Raw genomic sequence first — 16,286 nt, 5'->3', positions numbered from 1 at the left:
GCCTCGTAAGACGCCTCTTCTCCGGTGCGAGCGCCCCGACGCCGCTGGCCGCCGCCGCCGCCTTGCCGCTATCCCGCCGCGCGTTTGGGGAGGGAGGGCGACCCGTAGGACGGCCCGCCGACTACACGACCGTTTGGCAGAGCGAGTGCAAGGTTAGGCGAGCTGGGCGGTAACTCGGGTTAGTCTGGGGAGACTCGCGGTGGACAGGGGGGCGCGAATCCGGCCGGGCGGCCCCATCGATTAAGCATTGGTAGGGAGCCGAGGATGAGCCGTGCGAAGTGGCCTCGGAGGCGGTCCGTGGGGGACGACGGGGGGGGACGGGCGTCGGCCCTCCGGCCCGAGCAGAGAACGTTCGGTCACCCAAGCGGGAATCTGCGCCCCGGCCCGAGTCGGACTCGGTCGGTGCGGCCCGCTGAGGCCCTCAACTATTCCCGTACGCGGGGGTCGGGAGCTGCGGCGCTGCGCCGGCGACTTACCCGCGCGAGGCACGCACTGCGTGCGGCCAGGATGCGGAGTTGGATCGGCGCTGGTTGGGAACCCTCGGGGAACGAAGGCGGACGGCGGCCAGCCGGCGCCGACGAACCCGTCGGGGAGGGGGCTGGTGGCAGGCGCGATCGGCACTATTGCTGACTGCCGGGAGGGAAGCTGCGCCCCGGCCGAGTCAGACTCAGCCGTTGCGGCCCCCCCGAGCCCGCAGCGCGTAGCGCGGAAGCCATACGCCCCCCCGATGCGGAGCGACAGACGCCCCCGCGACCGCGGTTGGTCGGGAAGGCTTTTCGGATAGAGGTCGGACGGTGTGTGTGGACGGCTTCCCGTGGTGCCGCCGCTATCAAGCCGGAGGGTTTGAGAAACGACATTCGCGGAAGGACCGGCGCGGCCGGCGGACGCTCGCACGCGCGGCGCCCGACACTCAGCCGCTCGCTCGGCCTCCGTGGATCGTGGCTAGGTGGGATGGATGCCAAACCGGGTCGTCTCGGTCTCGCCGCAGTACGGTCGCGCCGGGGCCTGCGGGGCGGCGCGGGGAGCGCACGCTCACGCGGCGGCCGGGGCGCTAGAGTGCGACCTGCAGTGGGTAGGAACCGTCCACCCGACGTCGGACGAGCCGAGGCCGATGGAGGCCCTACCAAGGCGGGTCATGAGTGCCAGTCGGTCAGTTGGGTGAGGGTGTACTCGGAGGCCCGCCGGGAGCAGACGGGCGACCGGGGATGGGGGGCGTACGCGGGCGGGCGCCGGGAGAAGACGGCCCGTCCGGGGTCGAATCTCGGCCTGTGTTTTCGGAGCCGGCCGGGCATCACGCTCCCTCCTTGGATGGACAACATTCGTAGTTGACACTTTGTGTCATTTTATCCGAGCGGGCGGGCGCCTCGAGAGGCGGACCGTCCGGGGCGACTCTCGGCCTGTGTTTTCGGAGCCGGCCGGGCCTCACGCTCCCTCCTTGGATGGACAACATTCGTAGTTGACACTTTGTGTCATTTTATCCGAGCAGACGGGCGCCGCGAGGCGGACCGTCCGGGGCGACTCTCGGCCTGTGTTTTCGGAGCCGGCCGGGCATCACGCTCCCTCCTTGGATGGACAACATTCGTAGTTGACACTTTGTGTCATTTTATCCGAGCGGGCGGGCGCCTCGAGAGGCGGACCGTCCGGGGCGACTCTCGGCCTGTGTTTTCGGAGCCGGCCGGGCCTCACGCTCCCTCCTTGGATGGACAACATTCGTAGTTGACACTTTGTGTCATTTTATCCGAGCGGGCGGGCGCCGCGAGGCGGACCGTCCGGGGCGACTCTCGGCCTGTGTTTAAGGAGCCGGCCGGGCATCACGCTCCTTCCTTGGATGGACAACATTCGCAGTTGACACTTTGTGTCATTTTATCCGAGCAGACGGGCGCCGCGAGGCGGACCGTCCGGGGCGACTCTCGGCCTGTGTTTTCGGAGCCGGCCGGGCATCACGCTCCCTCCTTGGATGGACAACATTCGTAGTTGACACTTTGTGTCATTTTATCCGAGCGGGCGGGCGCCTCGAGAGGCGGACCGTCCGGGGCGACTCTCGGCCTGTGTTTTCGGAGCCGGCCGGGCCTCACGCTCCCTCCTTGGATGGACAACATTCGTAGTTGACACTTTGTGTCATTTTATCCGAGCGGGCGGGCGCCGCGAGGCGGACCGTCCGGGGCGACTCTCGGCCTGTGTTTAAGGAGCCGGCCGGGCATCACGCTCCTTCCTTGGATGGACAACATTCGCAGTTGACACTTTGTGTCATTTTATCCGAGCAGACGGGCGCCGCGAGGCGGACCGTCCGGGGCGACTCTCGGCCTGTGTTTTCGGAGCCGGCCGGGCATCACGCTCCCTCCTTGGATGGACAACATTCGTAGTTGACACTTTGTGTCATTTTATCCGAGCAGACGGGCGCCGCGAGGCGACCGTCCGGGGCGACTCTCGGCCTGTGTTTAAGGAGCCGGCCGGGCATCACGCTCCTTCCTTGGATGGACAACATTCGTAGTTGACACTTTGTGTCATTTTATCCGAGCGGGCGGGCGCCGCGAGGCGGACCGTCCGGGGCGACTCTCGGCCTGTGTTTAAGGAGCCGGCCGGGCATCACGCTCCTTCCTTGGATGGACAACATTCGCAGTTGACACTTTGTGTCATTTTATCCGAGCAGACGGGCGCCGCGAGGCGGACCGTCCGGGGCGACTCTCGGCCTGTGTTTTCGGAGCCGGCCGGGCATCACGCTCCCTCCTTGGATGGACAACATTCGTAGTTGACACTTTGTGTCATTTTATCCGAGCAGACGGGCGCCGCGAGGCGACCGTCCGGGGCGACTCTCGGCCTGTGTTTAAGGAGCCGGCCGGGCATCACGCTCCTTCCTTGGATGGACAACATTCGTAGTTGACACTTTGTGTCATTTTATCCGAGCGGGCGGGCGCCGCGAGGCGGACCGTCCGGGGCGACTCTCGGCCTGTGTTTAAGGAGCCGGCCGGGCATCACGCTCCTTCCTTGGATGGACAACATTCGCAGTTGACACTTTGTGTCATTTTATCCGAGCAGACGGGCGCCGCGAGGCGGACCGTCCGGGGCGACTCTCGGCCTGTGTTTTCGGAGCCGGCCGGGCATCACGCTCCCTCCTTGGATGGACAACATTCGTAGTTGACACTTTGTGTCATTTTATCCGAGCAGACGGGCGCCGCGAGGCGGACCGTCCGGGGCGACTCTCGGCCTGTGTTTAAGGAGCCGGCCGGGCATCACGCTCCTTCCTTGGATGGACAACATTCGCAGTTGACACTTTGTGTCATTTTGTTCGGCCTGTGTTTAAGGAGGCAGCCGTCCTCCACTCGGTCCGTGTTTAAGGAGCGACACTCGCGCTCCGGTTCGGCCTGTATTTAGGGAGGCGGCCGTCCTCCGCTTGGTCTGTGTTAAGGGCGACACTCGGTCCATGTTTGAGGAGCCTGGCCCTGACGCTCCTCTCCGGCCTGTGTTTAAGGAGGCGGCCGTCCTCCCCTTGGTCTGTGTTAAGGGCGACACTCGGTCCATGTTTGAGGAGCCTGGCCCTGACGCTCCTCTCCGGCCTGTGTTTAAGGAGGCGGCCGTCCTCCCCTTGGTCTGTGTTAAGGGCGACACTCTGTCCATGTTTGAGGAGCCTGGCCCTGACGCTCCTCTCCGGCCTGTGTTTAAGGAGGCGGCCGTCCTCCCCTTGGTCTGTGTTAAGGGCGACACTCGGTCCATGTTTGAGGAGCCTGGCCCTGACGCTCCTCTCCGGCCTGTGTTTAAGGAGGCGGCCGTCCTCCCCTTGGTCTGTGTTAAGGGCGACACTCGGTCCATGTTTGAGGAGCCTGGCCCTGACGCTCCTCTCCGGCCTGTGTTTAAGGAGGCGGCCGTCCTCCCCTTGGTCTGTGTTAAGGGCGACACTCGGTCCATGTTTGAGGAGCCTGGCCCTGACGCTCCTCTCCGGCCTGTGTTTAAGGAGGCGGCCGTCCTCCCCTTGGTCTGTGTTAAGGGCGACACTCGGTCCATGTTTGAGGAGCCTGGCCCTGACGCTCCTCTCCGGCCTGTGTTTAAGGAGGCGGCCGTCCTCCCCTTGGTCTGTGTTAAGGGCGACACTCGGTCCGTGTTTAAGGAGCGGCCCTCGCGCTCCGGTTCGGCCTGTATTTAGGGAGGCGGCCGTCCTCCGCTTGGTCTGTGTTAAGGGCGACACTCGGTCCGTGTTTAAGGAGCCGGCCCTGACGCTCCTCTTCGGCCTGTGTTTAAGGAGGCGGCCGTCCTCCACTTCCTTCCATGCACCACCACATTCGCAGTTGACACTTTGCCATTTTTTCAGAGAGGTGACACTTAGTCGTTTTTTCGAAAGTTGACACTTAGTCGTTTTTTCGAAAGTTGACACTTTGCCGTTTTTTCAGAGAGGCGACACTTAGTCGTTTTTTCGAAAGTTGACACTTAGCCGTTTTTTCGAAAGTTGACACTTAGCCGTTTTTTCGAAAGTTGACACTTAGCCGTTTTTTCGAAAGTTGACACTTAGTCACTTTTTCGCCACAGTGACACCTCCAGCGCGTGCCACGGCGCTTTTCAGGTCTTCTATCCGACCTTGTGCTGTCGAGGACGGCGTGTCCGACGCCGTGGGGAGACCAGCACCATCTCCTCCATACTCGTAAACGGGGTGCTTTGGAAAACGGGGGGAAAGTCGATGAGTACACTGACTACTGGGACCATTTCATTGTACTCTGGCGCACCTGAAGACCAAAAAAGGTACTGCACCTTAGCCCGGGTACCTCACCCCCTGGTACCTCGAGGAGAACTTAGAAAAATTTCGACAAATTTTTGGTGAGCTCCAGGGAGAGAGGCTGATTTTTCGCTTTTTGAGGCCGACCGCCGAACCGGCGCGGGGCGGACTCACAAGCCCCGCAGAGCCGTGGGCACTTAGTCGTTTTTTCAGAGAGGCGACACTTAGTCGTTTTTTCAGAGGCGACACTTAGTCGTTTTTTCGAAAGTTGACACTTAGCCGTTTTTTCGAAAGTCGACACTTAGCCGTTTTTTTGGAAAGTTGACACTTAGTCGTTTTTTCGAAAGTTGACACTTAGTCGTTTTTTCGCCACAATTGGCTCTGAGCTCCAGGGGGAGAGCCTGGTTTTGCCTTATTTCAGGCCGGCTGGGGAACCGGCGCGGGTCGGATGCACGAGCCCGGCAGAGCCGTGGGCACTTAGAAAATTTTCGCCGATTAAGCTGGGACCTCCAGGCGGAGACCGGCATTCCTCGTCCTCGGGGTTCGACCCAGGAACCGGCGCTGGGCAGACGCCGTAGCCACGCAGAGCCGTGGGCACTTAGAAAATATTCGCCAAGTTGGCTCTGAGCTCCAGGCGGAGAGGCTGGTTTTGCCTTATTTCAGGCCGGCTGGGGAACCGGCGCGGGTCGGATGCACGAGCCCGCAGAGCCGTGGGCACTTTGCCATTTTCTCAGAGTCGACACTTAGTCGTTTTTTCAGAGAGGCGACACTCTGTCGTTTTTTCGAAAGTTGACACTTTGCCGTTTTTTCAGAGAGGCGACACTTAGCCGTTTTTTCGAAAGTTGACACTTAGCCGTTTTTTCGAAAGTCGACACTTAGCCGTTTTTTCAGAGATGTGACACTTTGCCGTTTTTTCGAAAGTCGACACTTAGCCGTTTTTTCAGAGATGTGACACTTAGAAACTTTTTGCCAAGTTGGCTGTGAGCTCCAGGAGGAGACCGTTATTTTTCGTCATTCGAGGCCGACTGCGGAACCGGCGCTGGGCGGACGCCAAAGCTCGGCAGGGCCGTGGGCACTTAGAAACTTTTTGCCAAGTTGGCTGTGAGCTCCAGGAGGAGACCGTTATTTTTCGTCATTCGAGGCCGACTGCGGAACCGGCGCTGGGCGGACGCCAAAGCTCGGCAGGGCCGTGGGCACTTAGAAACTTTTTGCCAAGTTGGCTGTGAGCTCCAGGAGGAGACCGTTATTTTTCGTCATTCGAGGCCGACTGCGGAACCGGCGCTGAGCGGACGCCAAAGCTCGGCAGGGCCGTGGGCACTTAGAAACTTTTTGCCAAGTTGGCTGTGAGCTCCAGGAGGAGACCGTTATTTTTCGTCATTCGAGGCCGACTGCGGAACCGGCGCTGGGCGGACGCCAAAGCTCGGCAGGGCCGTGGGCACTTAGAAACTTTTTGCCAAGTTGGCTGTGAGCTCCAGGAGGAGACCGTTATTTTTCGTCATTCGAGGCCGACTGCGGAACCGGCGCTGGGCGGACGCCAAAGCTCGGCAGGGCCGTGGGCACTTAGAAACTTTTTGCCAAGTTGGCTGTGAGCTCCAGGAGGAGACCGTTATTTTTCGTCATTCGAGGCCGACTGCGGAACCGGCGCTGGGCGGACGCCAAAGCTCGGCAGGGCCGTGGGCACTTAGAAACTTTTTGCCAAGTTGGCTGTGAGCTCCAGGAGGAGACCGTTATTTTTCGTCATTCGAGGCCGACTGCGGAACCGGCGCTGGGCGGACGCCAAAGCTCGGCAGGGCCGTGGGCACTTAGAAACTTTTTGCCAAGTTGGCTGTGAGCTCCAGGAGGAGACCGTTATTTTTCGTCATTCGAGGCCGACTGCGGAACCGGCGCTGGGCGGACGCCAAAGCTCGGCAGGGCCGTGGGCACTTAGAAACTTTTTGCCAAGTTGGCTGTGAGCTCCAGGAGGAGACCGTTATTTTTCGTCATTCGAGGCCGACTGCGGAACCGGCGCTGGGCGGACGCCAAAGCTCGGCAGGGCCGTGGGCACTTAGAAACTTTTTGCCAAGTTGGCTGTGAGCTCCAGGAGGAGACCGTTATTTTTCGTCATTGGAGGCCGACTGCGGAACCGGCGCTGGGCGGACGCCAAAGCTCGGCAGGGCCGTGGGCACTTAGAAACTTTTTGCCAAGTTGGCTGTGAGCTCCAGGAGGAGACCGTTATTTTTCGTCATTCTAGGCCGGCTGCAGAACCGGCGCGGGTCGGATGCACGAGCCCGCAGAGCCGTGGGCACTTTGCCACTTTTTCGCCACAATTGGCTGTGAGCTCCAGGAGGAGACCGTTATTTTTCGTCATTCTAGGCCGGCTGCAGAACCGGCGCGGGTCGGATGCACGAGCCCGCAGAGCCGTGGGCACTTTGCCACTTTTTCGCCACAATTGGCTGTGAGCTCCAGGAGGAGACCGTTATTTTTCGTCATTCTAGGCCGGTTGCAGAACCGGCGCGGCTCGGATGCACGAGCCCGCAGAGCCGTGGGCACTTAGAAAATTTTCAGAGAGGCGACACTTTGCCATTTTTTCAGAGAGGTGACACTTAGTCGTTTTTTCGAAAGTTGACACTTAGCCGTTTTTTCGAAAGTTGACACTTAGTCGTTTTTTCGAAAGTTGACACTTAGTCGTTTTTTCGCCAAAGTGCCCACCTCCAGCGCGTGCCACGGCGCTTTCCAGGTCTTCTATCCGACCTTGTGCTGTCGAGGACGGCGTGTCCGACGCCGTGGGGAGACCAGCACCATCTCCTCCATACTCGTAAACGAGGTGCTTTGGAAAACGGGGGGAAAGTCGATGAGTACACTGACTACTGGGACCATTTCATTGTACTCTGGCGCACCTGAAGACCAAAAAAGGTACTGCACCTTAGCCCGGGTACCTCACCCCCTGGTACCTCGAGGAGAACTTAGAAAAATTTCGACAAATTTTTGGTGAGCTCCAGGGAGAGAGGCTGATTTTTTGCTTTTTGAGGCCGACCGCCGAACCGGCGCGGGGCGGACTCACAAGCCCCGCAGAGCCGTGGGCACTTAGTCGTTTTTTCGAAAGTTGACACTTAGCCGTTTTTTCGAAAGTTGACACTTAGCCGTTTTTTCGAAAGTCGACACTTAGCCGTTTTTTCGAAAGTTGACACTTAGTCGTTTTTTCGCCGATTTTGCTGGGACCTCCAGGCGAGGACCGGCGTTTTTCGTCTTCCGGGTCCGACCCGGGAACCAGCGCCGAGCGGACACATTCGCTCGCTAGTGCCGTTGGCACTTAGAAAATTTTTCGTTTGTCATGAGCTCCGGGCGAGGACCGGCGTTTTTCGTCTTCCGGGTTCGACCCGGGAACCAGCGCCGAGCGGACACATTCGCTCGCTAGTGCCGTTGGCACTTAGAAAATTTTTCGTTTGTCATGAGCTCCGGGCGAGGACCGGCGTTTTTCGTCTTCCGGGTTCGACCCGGGAACCAGCGCCGAGTGGACACATTCGCTCGCTAGTGCCGTTGGCACTTAGAAAATTTTTCGTTTGTCATGAGCTCCGGGCGGAGACCGGCGTTTTTCGTCTTCCGGGTTCGACCCGGGAACCAGCGCCGAGCGGACACATTCGCTCGCTAGTGCCGTTGGCACTTAGAAAATTTTTCGTTTGTCATGAGCTCCGGGCGGAGACCGGCGTTTTTCGTCTTCCGGGTTCGACCCGGGAACCAGCGCCGAGCGGACACATTCGCTCGCAAGTGCCGTTGGCACTTAGAAAATTTTTCGTTTGTCATGAGCTCCGGGCGGAGACCGGCGTTTTTCGTCTTCCGGGTTCGACCCGGGAACCAGCGCCGAGCGGACACATTCGCTCGCTAGTGCCGTTGGCACTTAGAAAATTTTTCGTTTGTCATGAGCTCCGGGCGGAGAGCGGCGTTTTTCGTCTTCCGGGTTCGACCCGGGAACCAGCGCCGAGCGGACACATTCGCTCGCTAGTGCCGTTGGCACTTAGAAAATTTTTCGTTTGTCATGAGCTCCGGGCGGAGAGCGGCGTTTTTCGTCTTCCGGGTTCGACCCGGGAACCAGCGCCGAGCGGACACATTCGCTCGCTAGTGCCGTTGGCACTTAGAAAATTTTTCGTTTGTCATGAGCTCCGGGCGGAGACCGGCGTTTTTCGTCTTCCGGGTTCGACCCGGGAACCAGCGCCGAGCGGACACATTCGCTCGCAAGTGCCGTTGGCACTTAGAAAATTTTTCGTTTGTCATGAGCTCCGGGCGGAGACCGGCATTTTTCGTCATTCGAGGCCGACGGGGGAACCAGCCGGAGCGGACACGTTTGCTCGGAAGAGCCGTTGGCACTTAGAAAAAATTCCGTGTCTCGTGAGCTCCAGGGGGGACAGGCTGGTTTTATTCATCCGTAGCCGACATGGGAACCAGCGCGGAGCGGATTGGTGTTGCGCTGCCATATACCTCATCTCTCTCAGGAGTCCCCCCCTTATACGTGCCGATGGTGTTTTGGAAAACGGGGGGTAACTGGATGAGTACACTGACTAGGGGGACCAGTACACTAGCGAGTGGGACCAGTACACTGACTAGTGGGACCAACACACTATGAGCGCCTGGTACCTAAAATGGAAGTATAGAGGCCGAATTTCGGGCAAGATCACGCCGGGTTAGGCTTCCAGGACCTCGGCTAAGCAATTTTAACGGGTCGCCCGGTTCTTTTTTGATCCAGCCCGGTTCTTTTTTTATCCAGCCTGGTTCTTTTTACACTTCCAGCTGGAGCTCGGGAGCGGCTTTTTGCACAAGATCACGCCGTGTTAGGCTTCCAGGACCTCGGCTAAGCAATTTTAACGGGTCGCCCGGTTCTTTTTTGATCCAGCCCGGTTCTTTTTTTTATCCAGCCTGGTTCTTTTTACACTTCCAGCTGGAGCTCGGGAGCGGCTTTTTGCACAAGATCACGCCGTGTTAGGCTTCCAGGACCTCGGCTAAGCAATTTTAACGGGTCGCCCGGTTCTTTTTTGATCCAGCCCGGTTCTTTTTTTTTATCCAGCCTGGTTCTTTTTACACTTCCAGCTGGAGCTCGGGAGCGGCTTTTTGCACAAGATCACGCCGTGTTAGGCTTCCAGGACCTCGGCGAAGCAATTTTAACGGGTCGCCCGGTTCTTTTTTGATCCAGCCCGGTTCTTTTTTTTATCCAGCCTGGTTCTTTTTACACTTCCAGCTGGAGCTTGGGAGCGGCTTTTTGCACAAGATCACGCCGTGTTAGGCTTCCAGGACCTCGGCTAAGCAATTTTAACGGGTCGCCCGGTTCTTTTTTTTATCCAGCCCGGTTCTTTTTTTATCCAGCCCGGTTCTTTTTACACTTCCAGCTGGAGCTCTGGAGCGGCTTTTTGGACAAGATCACGCCGTGTTAGGCTTCCAGGACCTCGGCTAAGCAATTTTAACGGGTCGCCCGGTTCTTTTTTGATCCAGCCCGGTTCTTTTTTTTATCCAGCCTGGTTCTTTTTACACTTCCAGCTGGAGCTCGGGAGCGGCTTTTTGCACAAGATCACGCCGTGTTAGGCTTCCAGGACCTCGGCGAAGCAATTTTAACGGGTCGCCCGGTTCTTTTTTGATCCAGCCCGGTTCTTTTTTTTATCCAGCCTGGTTCTTTTTACACTTCCAGCTGGAGCTTGGGAGCGGCTTTTTGCACAAGATCACGCCGTGTTAGGCTTCCAGGACCTCGGCTAAGCAATTTTAACGGGTCGCCCGGTTCTTTTTTTTATCCAGCCCGGTTCTTTTTTTATCCAGCCCGGTTCTTTTTACACTTCCAGCTGGAGCTCTGGAGCGGCTTTTTGGACAAGATCACGCCGTGTTAGGCTTCCAGGACCTCGGCGAAGCAATTTTAACGGGTCGCCCGGTTCTTTTTTGATCCAGCCCGGTTCTTTTTTTTATCCAGCCTGGTTCTTTTTACACTTCCAGCTGGAGCTCGGGAGCGGCTTTTTGCACAAGATCACGCCGTGTTAGGCTTCCAGGACCTCGGCGAAGCAATTTTAACGGGTCGCCCGGTTCTTTTTTGATCCAGCCCGGTTCTTTTTTTTATCCAGCCTGGTTCTTTTTACACTTCCAGCTGGAGCTTGGGAGTGGCTTTTTGCACAAGATCACGCCGTGTTAGGCTTCCAGGACCTCGGCTAAGCAATTTTAACGGGTCGCCCGGTTCTTTTTTTTATCCAGCCCGGTTCTTTTTTTATCCAGCCCGGTTCTTTTTACACTTCCAGCTGGAGCTCTGGAGCGGCTTTTTGGACAAGATCACGCCGTGTTAGGCTTCCAGGACCTCGGCGAAGCAATTTTAACGGGTCGCCCGGTTCTTTTTTGATCCAGCCCGGTTCTTTTTTTTATCCAGCCTGGTTCTTTTTACACTTCCAGCTGGAGCTCGGGAGCGGCTTTTTGCACAAGATCACGCCGTGTTAGGCTTCCAGGACCTCGGCGAAGCAATTTTAACGGGTCGCCCGGTTCTTTTTTGATCCAGCCCGGTTCTTTTTTTATCCAGCCCGGTTCTTTTTACACTTCCAGCTGGAGCTCGGGAGCGGCTTTTTGCACAAGATCACGCCGTGTTAGGCTTCCAGGACCTCGGCGAAGCAATTTTAACGGGTCGCCCGGTTCTTTTTTGATCCAGCCCGGTTCTTTTTTTTATCCAGCCTGGTTCTTTTTACACTTCCAGCTGGAGCTCGGGAGCGGCTTTTTGCACAAGATCACGCCGTGTTAGGCTTCCAGGACCTCGGCGACGCAATTTTAACGGGTCGCCCGGTTCTTTTTTGATCCAGCCCGGTTCTTTTTTTATCCAGCCCGGTTCTTTTTACACTTCCAGCTGGAGCTCGGGAGCGGCTTTTTGCACAAGATCACGCCGTGTTAGGCTTCCAGGACCTCGGCGAAGCAATTTTAACGGGTCGCCCGGTTCTTTTTTGATCCAGCCCGGTTCTTTTTTTTATCCAGCCTGGTTCTTTTTACACTTCCAGCTGGAGCTCGGGAGCGGCTTTTTGCACAAGATCACGCCGTGTTAGGCTTCCAGGACCTCGGCGAAGCAATTTTAACGGGTCGCCCGGTTCTTTTTTTTATCCAGCCCGGTTCTTTTTTGATCCAGCCCGGTTCTTTTTCCACTTCCAGCTGGAGCTCGGGAGCGGCTTTTTGCACAAGATCACGCCGGGTTAGGCTTCCAGGACCTCGGCTAAGCACTTCTAACGGGTCGCCCGGTTCTTTTTTTGAACCAGCCCGGTTCTTTTTCCACTTCCAGCTGGAGCTCAGCAGCGGCTTTTTGCACAAGATCACGCCGGGTTAGGGTTCCAGGACCTCGGCTAAGCAATTTTAACGGGCCGCCCGGTTCTTTTTTTGATCCAGCCCGGTTCTTTTTACACTTCCAGCTGGAGCTCAGCAGCGGCTTTTTGCACAAGATCACGCCGGGTTAGGCTTCCAGGACCTCGGCTAAGCACTTCTAACGGGCCCTGGTCCACCCCTGCCAGCGCATTTCAAAACTTGGCATTAATTTCGACCTAAGAGACGAAGTCTGATTTTTTTCTACCACTTGGGCGGCCTTTTTGCACCCAGAACACCCGCACCGGCACCATAAATTCGAAGGGTGCCGAGTGCGTCGGCGCAGATTCTGCGACGGAGTGACACTTCCCTCTTGTGGACATTCGGCGGTAGGTGAAATGCGCACTCGGTCTTCTCTTTTCTTTTCCTTCCAGTGAAACTTTGGCAACATTCTGCGAGCTGCTGGCTTCCAGAACCTCGGCCAAGCAGGTGGAGGATTTTTTTCCACTTCCAGCTGGAGGTGAGGAGGGACTTTTTGGGCAAGATCACGCCGACTTAGCAAGCAAGGTGGAAGTGCCAGCATGCTCCGTGGCTGGAAGTGTGGATGTGCCAGCACCCTCCCTGCCTATGGAAGTGTGGAGCTCCAGCACCCTCCCTGCCTATGGAAGTGTGGAGCTCCAGCACCCTCCCTGCCTATGGAAGTGTGGAGCTCCAGCACCCTCCCTGCCTATGGAAGTGTGGAGCTCCAGCACCCTCCCTGCCTATGGAAGTGTGGAGCTCCAGCACCCTCCCTGCCTATGGAAGTGTGGAGCTCCAGCACCCTCCCTGCCTATGGAAGTGTGGAGCTCCAGCACCCTCCCTGCCTATGGAAGTGTGGAGCTCCAGCACCCTCCCTGCCTATGGAAGTGTGGAGCTCCAGCACCCTCCCTGCCTATGGAAGTGTGGAGCTCCAGCACCCTCCCTGCCTATGGAAGTGTGGAGCTCCAGCACCCTCCCTGCCTATGGAAGTGTGGAGCTCCAGCACCCTCCCTGCCTATGGAAGTGTGGAGCTCCAGCACCCTCCCTGCCTATGGAAGTGTGGAGCTCCAGCACCCTCCCTGCCTATGGAAGTGTGGAGCTCCAGCACCCTCCCTGCCTATGGAAGTGTGGAGCTCCAGCACCCTCCCTGCCTATGGAAGTGTGGAGCTCCAGCACCCTCCCTGCCTATGGAAGTGTGGAGCTCCAGCACCCTCCCTGCCTATGGAAGTGTGGAGCTCCAGCACCCTCCCTGCCTATGGAAGTGTGGAGCTCCAGCACCCTCCCTGCCTATGGAAGTGTGGAGCTCCAGCACCCTCCCTGCCTATGGAAGTGTGGAGCTCCAGCACCCTCCCTGCCTATGGAAGTGTGGAGCTCCAGCACCCTCCCTGCCTATGGAAGTGTGGAGCTCCAGCACCCTCCCTGCCTATGGAAGTGTGGAGCTCCAGCACCCTCCCTGCCTATGGAAGTGTGGAGCTCCAGCACCCTCCCTGCCTATGGAAGTGTGGAGCTCCAGCACCCTCCCTGCCTATGGAAGTGTGGAGCTCCAGCACCCTCCCTGCCTATGGAAGTGTGGAGCTCCAGCACCCTCCCTGCCTATGGAAGTGTGGAGCTCCAGCACCCTCCCTGCCTATGGAAGTGTGGAGCTCCAGCACCCTCCCTGCCTATGGAAGTGTGGAGCTCCAGCACCCTCCCTGCCTATGGAAGTGTGGAGCTCCAGCACCCTCCCTGCCTATGGAAGTGTGGAGCTCCAGCACCCTCCCTGCCTATGGAAGTGTGGAGCTCCAGCACCCTCCCTGCCTATGGAAGTGTGGAGCTCCAGCACCCTCCCTGCCTATGGAAGTGTGGAGCTCCAGCACCCTCCCTGCCTATGGAAGTCTGGAGCTCCAGCACCCTCCGTGCCTGGAGCTATGGAAGTATGGAGCTCCAGCACCCTCCGTGCCTATGGAAGTGTGGAGCTCCAGCACCCTCCGTGCCTGGAGCTATGGAAGTGTGGAGCTCCAGCACCCTCCGTGCCTAGGGAAGTGTGGAGCTCCAGCACCCTCCGTGCCTATGGAAGAGCCACCTCCGCGGGCATGCTGCTCAACCACGCCGGCCCAGAGTTCCAGCCGCTCGGCTACACTCTCTCACAAGCCCCGCCTGGAGCTCCCCAGCCCGCCCCTGGTACCTCAACTACCGAGGCCAGCCGCTCGACCAGGCCGGCCCAGAGTTCCAGCCGCTCGGCTTCACTCTCTCACAAGCCCCGCCTGGAGCTCCCCAGCCCGCCCCTGGTACCTCAACTACCGAGGCCAGCCGCTCGACCACGCCGGCGCAGAGTTCCAGCCGCTCGGATAAGCTCTGCCACTCTCCCGCTAAGCAGCCACCGGTAACGGGGAAATGTCGCCGCCTTGTGGACACGCCCTTGTAAATGAATGGGCTTTCGCACTTAGTGCAATTTTCGCCAGCTCCGTGGCTGCAAGTATGGAGCTATGGAGCCACCAGCCAGGCTGGAGCTCTGGAGCTATGGAAGTATGGAGCTCTGGAGCTATGGAGCTATGGAGCTATGGAGCTATGGAGCTATGGAGCTCTGGGGCTATGGAGCTATGGAGCTATGGAGCTATGGAAGTATGGAGCTATGGAGCTATGGAGCTATGGAAGTATGGAGCTATGGAGCTATGGAGCTATGGAAGTACGGAGCTATGGAGCTATGGAAGTATGGAAGTATGGAAGTATGGAAGTATGGAAGTATGGAGCTATGGAGCTATGGAGCTATGGAGCTCTGGAGCTCTGGAGCTATGGAGCTATGGAAGTAGGGAGCTATGGAGCTATGGATGTATGGAGCTATGGAGCCACCAGCCAGCCAGGCTGGAGCTATGGAAGTATGGAGCCATGGAGCTCTGGAGCTATGGAAGTATGGAGCTATGGAGCTATGGAGCTCTGGAGCTATGGAGCTCTGGAGCTATGGAGCTCTGGAGCTATGGAGCTATGGAAGTATGGAGCTATGGAGCTATGGAAGTATGGAGCTATGGAGCTATGGATCTATGGAAGTATGGAGTTATGGAGCTCTGGAGCTATGGAGCTATGGAGCTATGGAGCTATGGAAGTCTGGAGCTATGGAAGTATGGAGCTATGGAGCTATGGAAGTATGGAGCTCTGGAGCTATGGAGCTATGGAGCCACCAGCCAGCACCCTCCGTGGCTCAACCACGCCGGCCCAGAGTTCCAGCCGCTCGGCTTCACTCTCTCACAAGCCCCGCCTGGAGCTCCCCAGCCCGCCCCTGGTACCTCAACTACCGAGGCCAGCCGCTCGACCAGGCCGGCCGAGAGTTCCAGCCGTTCGGCTTCACTCTCTCACAAGACCCGCCTGGAGCTCCCCGGCCCACCCCTGGTACCTCAACTACCGAGGCCAGCCGCTCGACCACGCCGGCGCAGAGTTCCAGCCGCTCGGATGAGCTCTGCCACTCTCCCGCCGCGCAGCCACCGGTAACGGGGAAATGTCGCCGCCTTGTGGACACGCCGTTGTAAATGAATGGGCTTTCGCACTTAGTGCAATTTTCGCCAACTCTGTGACTGGTGCTATGGAAGTATGGAGCTCTGGTGCTATGGAAGTATGGAGCTATGGAGCTCTGGTGCTATGGAGCTATGGAGCTCTGGAGGTATGGAGCTCTGGAGGTATGGAGCTCTGGTGCTATGGAGCTATGGAGCTCTGGAGGTATGGAGCTATGGAGGAATGGAGCTCTGGTGCTATGGAGCTATGGAGCTCTGGTGCTATGGAGCTATGGAGCTCTGGTGCTATGGAGCTATGAAGCTCTGGTGCTATGGAGCTCTGGTGCTATGGAAGTATGGAGCTATGGAGCTATGGAAGTCTGGAGCTATGGAAGTATGGAGCTATGGAGCTATGGAAGTATGGAGCTCTGGAGCTCTGGAGCTATGGAGCCACCAGCCAGCACCCTCCGTGGCTCAACCACGCCGGCCCAGAGTTCCAGCCGCTCGGCTTCACTCTCTCACAAGCCCCGCCTGGAGCTCGCCAGCCCGCCCCTGGTACCTCAACTACCGAGGCCAGCCGCTCGACCAGGCCGGCCCAGAGTTCCAGCCGCTCGGATGAGCTCTGCCACTCTCCCGCCGCGCAGCCACCGGTAACGGGGAAATGTCGCCGCCTTGTGGACACGCCCTTGTAAATGAATGGGCTTTCGCACTTAGTGCAATTTTCGCCAACTCTCTGACTGGAGCTATGGAAGTATGGAGCTCTGGAGCTCTGGAGCTATGGAGCTATGGAGCTCTGGGGCTATGGAAGTATGGAGCTATGGAGCTATGGAGCT

This window comes from Syngnathus leptorhynchus, unplaced genomic scaffold (genome assembly GCF_054491065.1).
Source record: "Syngnathus leptorhynchus isolate UIUO unplaced genomic scaffold, UIUO_Slep HiC_scaffold_171, whole genome shotgun sequence".
In the NCBI taxonomy this organism is placed as follows: Eukaryota; Metazoa; Chordata; class Actinopteri; order Syngnathiformes; family Syngnathidae; genus Syngnathus; species Syngnathus leptorhynchus.
The sequence above is the reverse complement of the archived record's forward strand: the minus strand, read 5'-3'. Positions refer to the sequence as shown.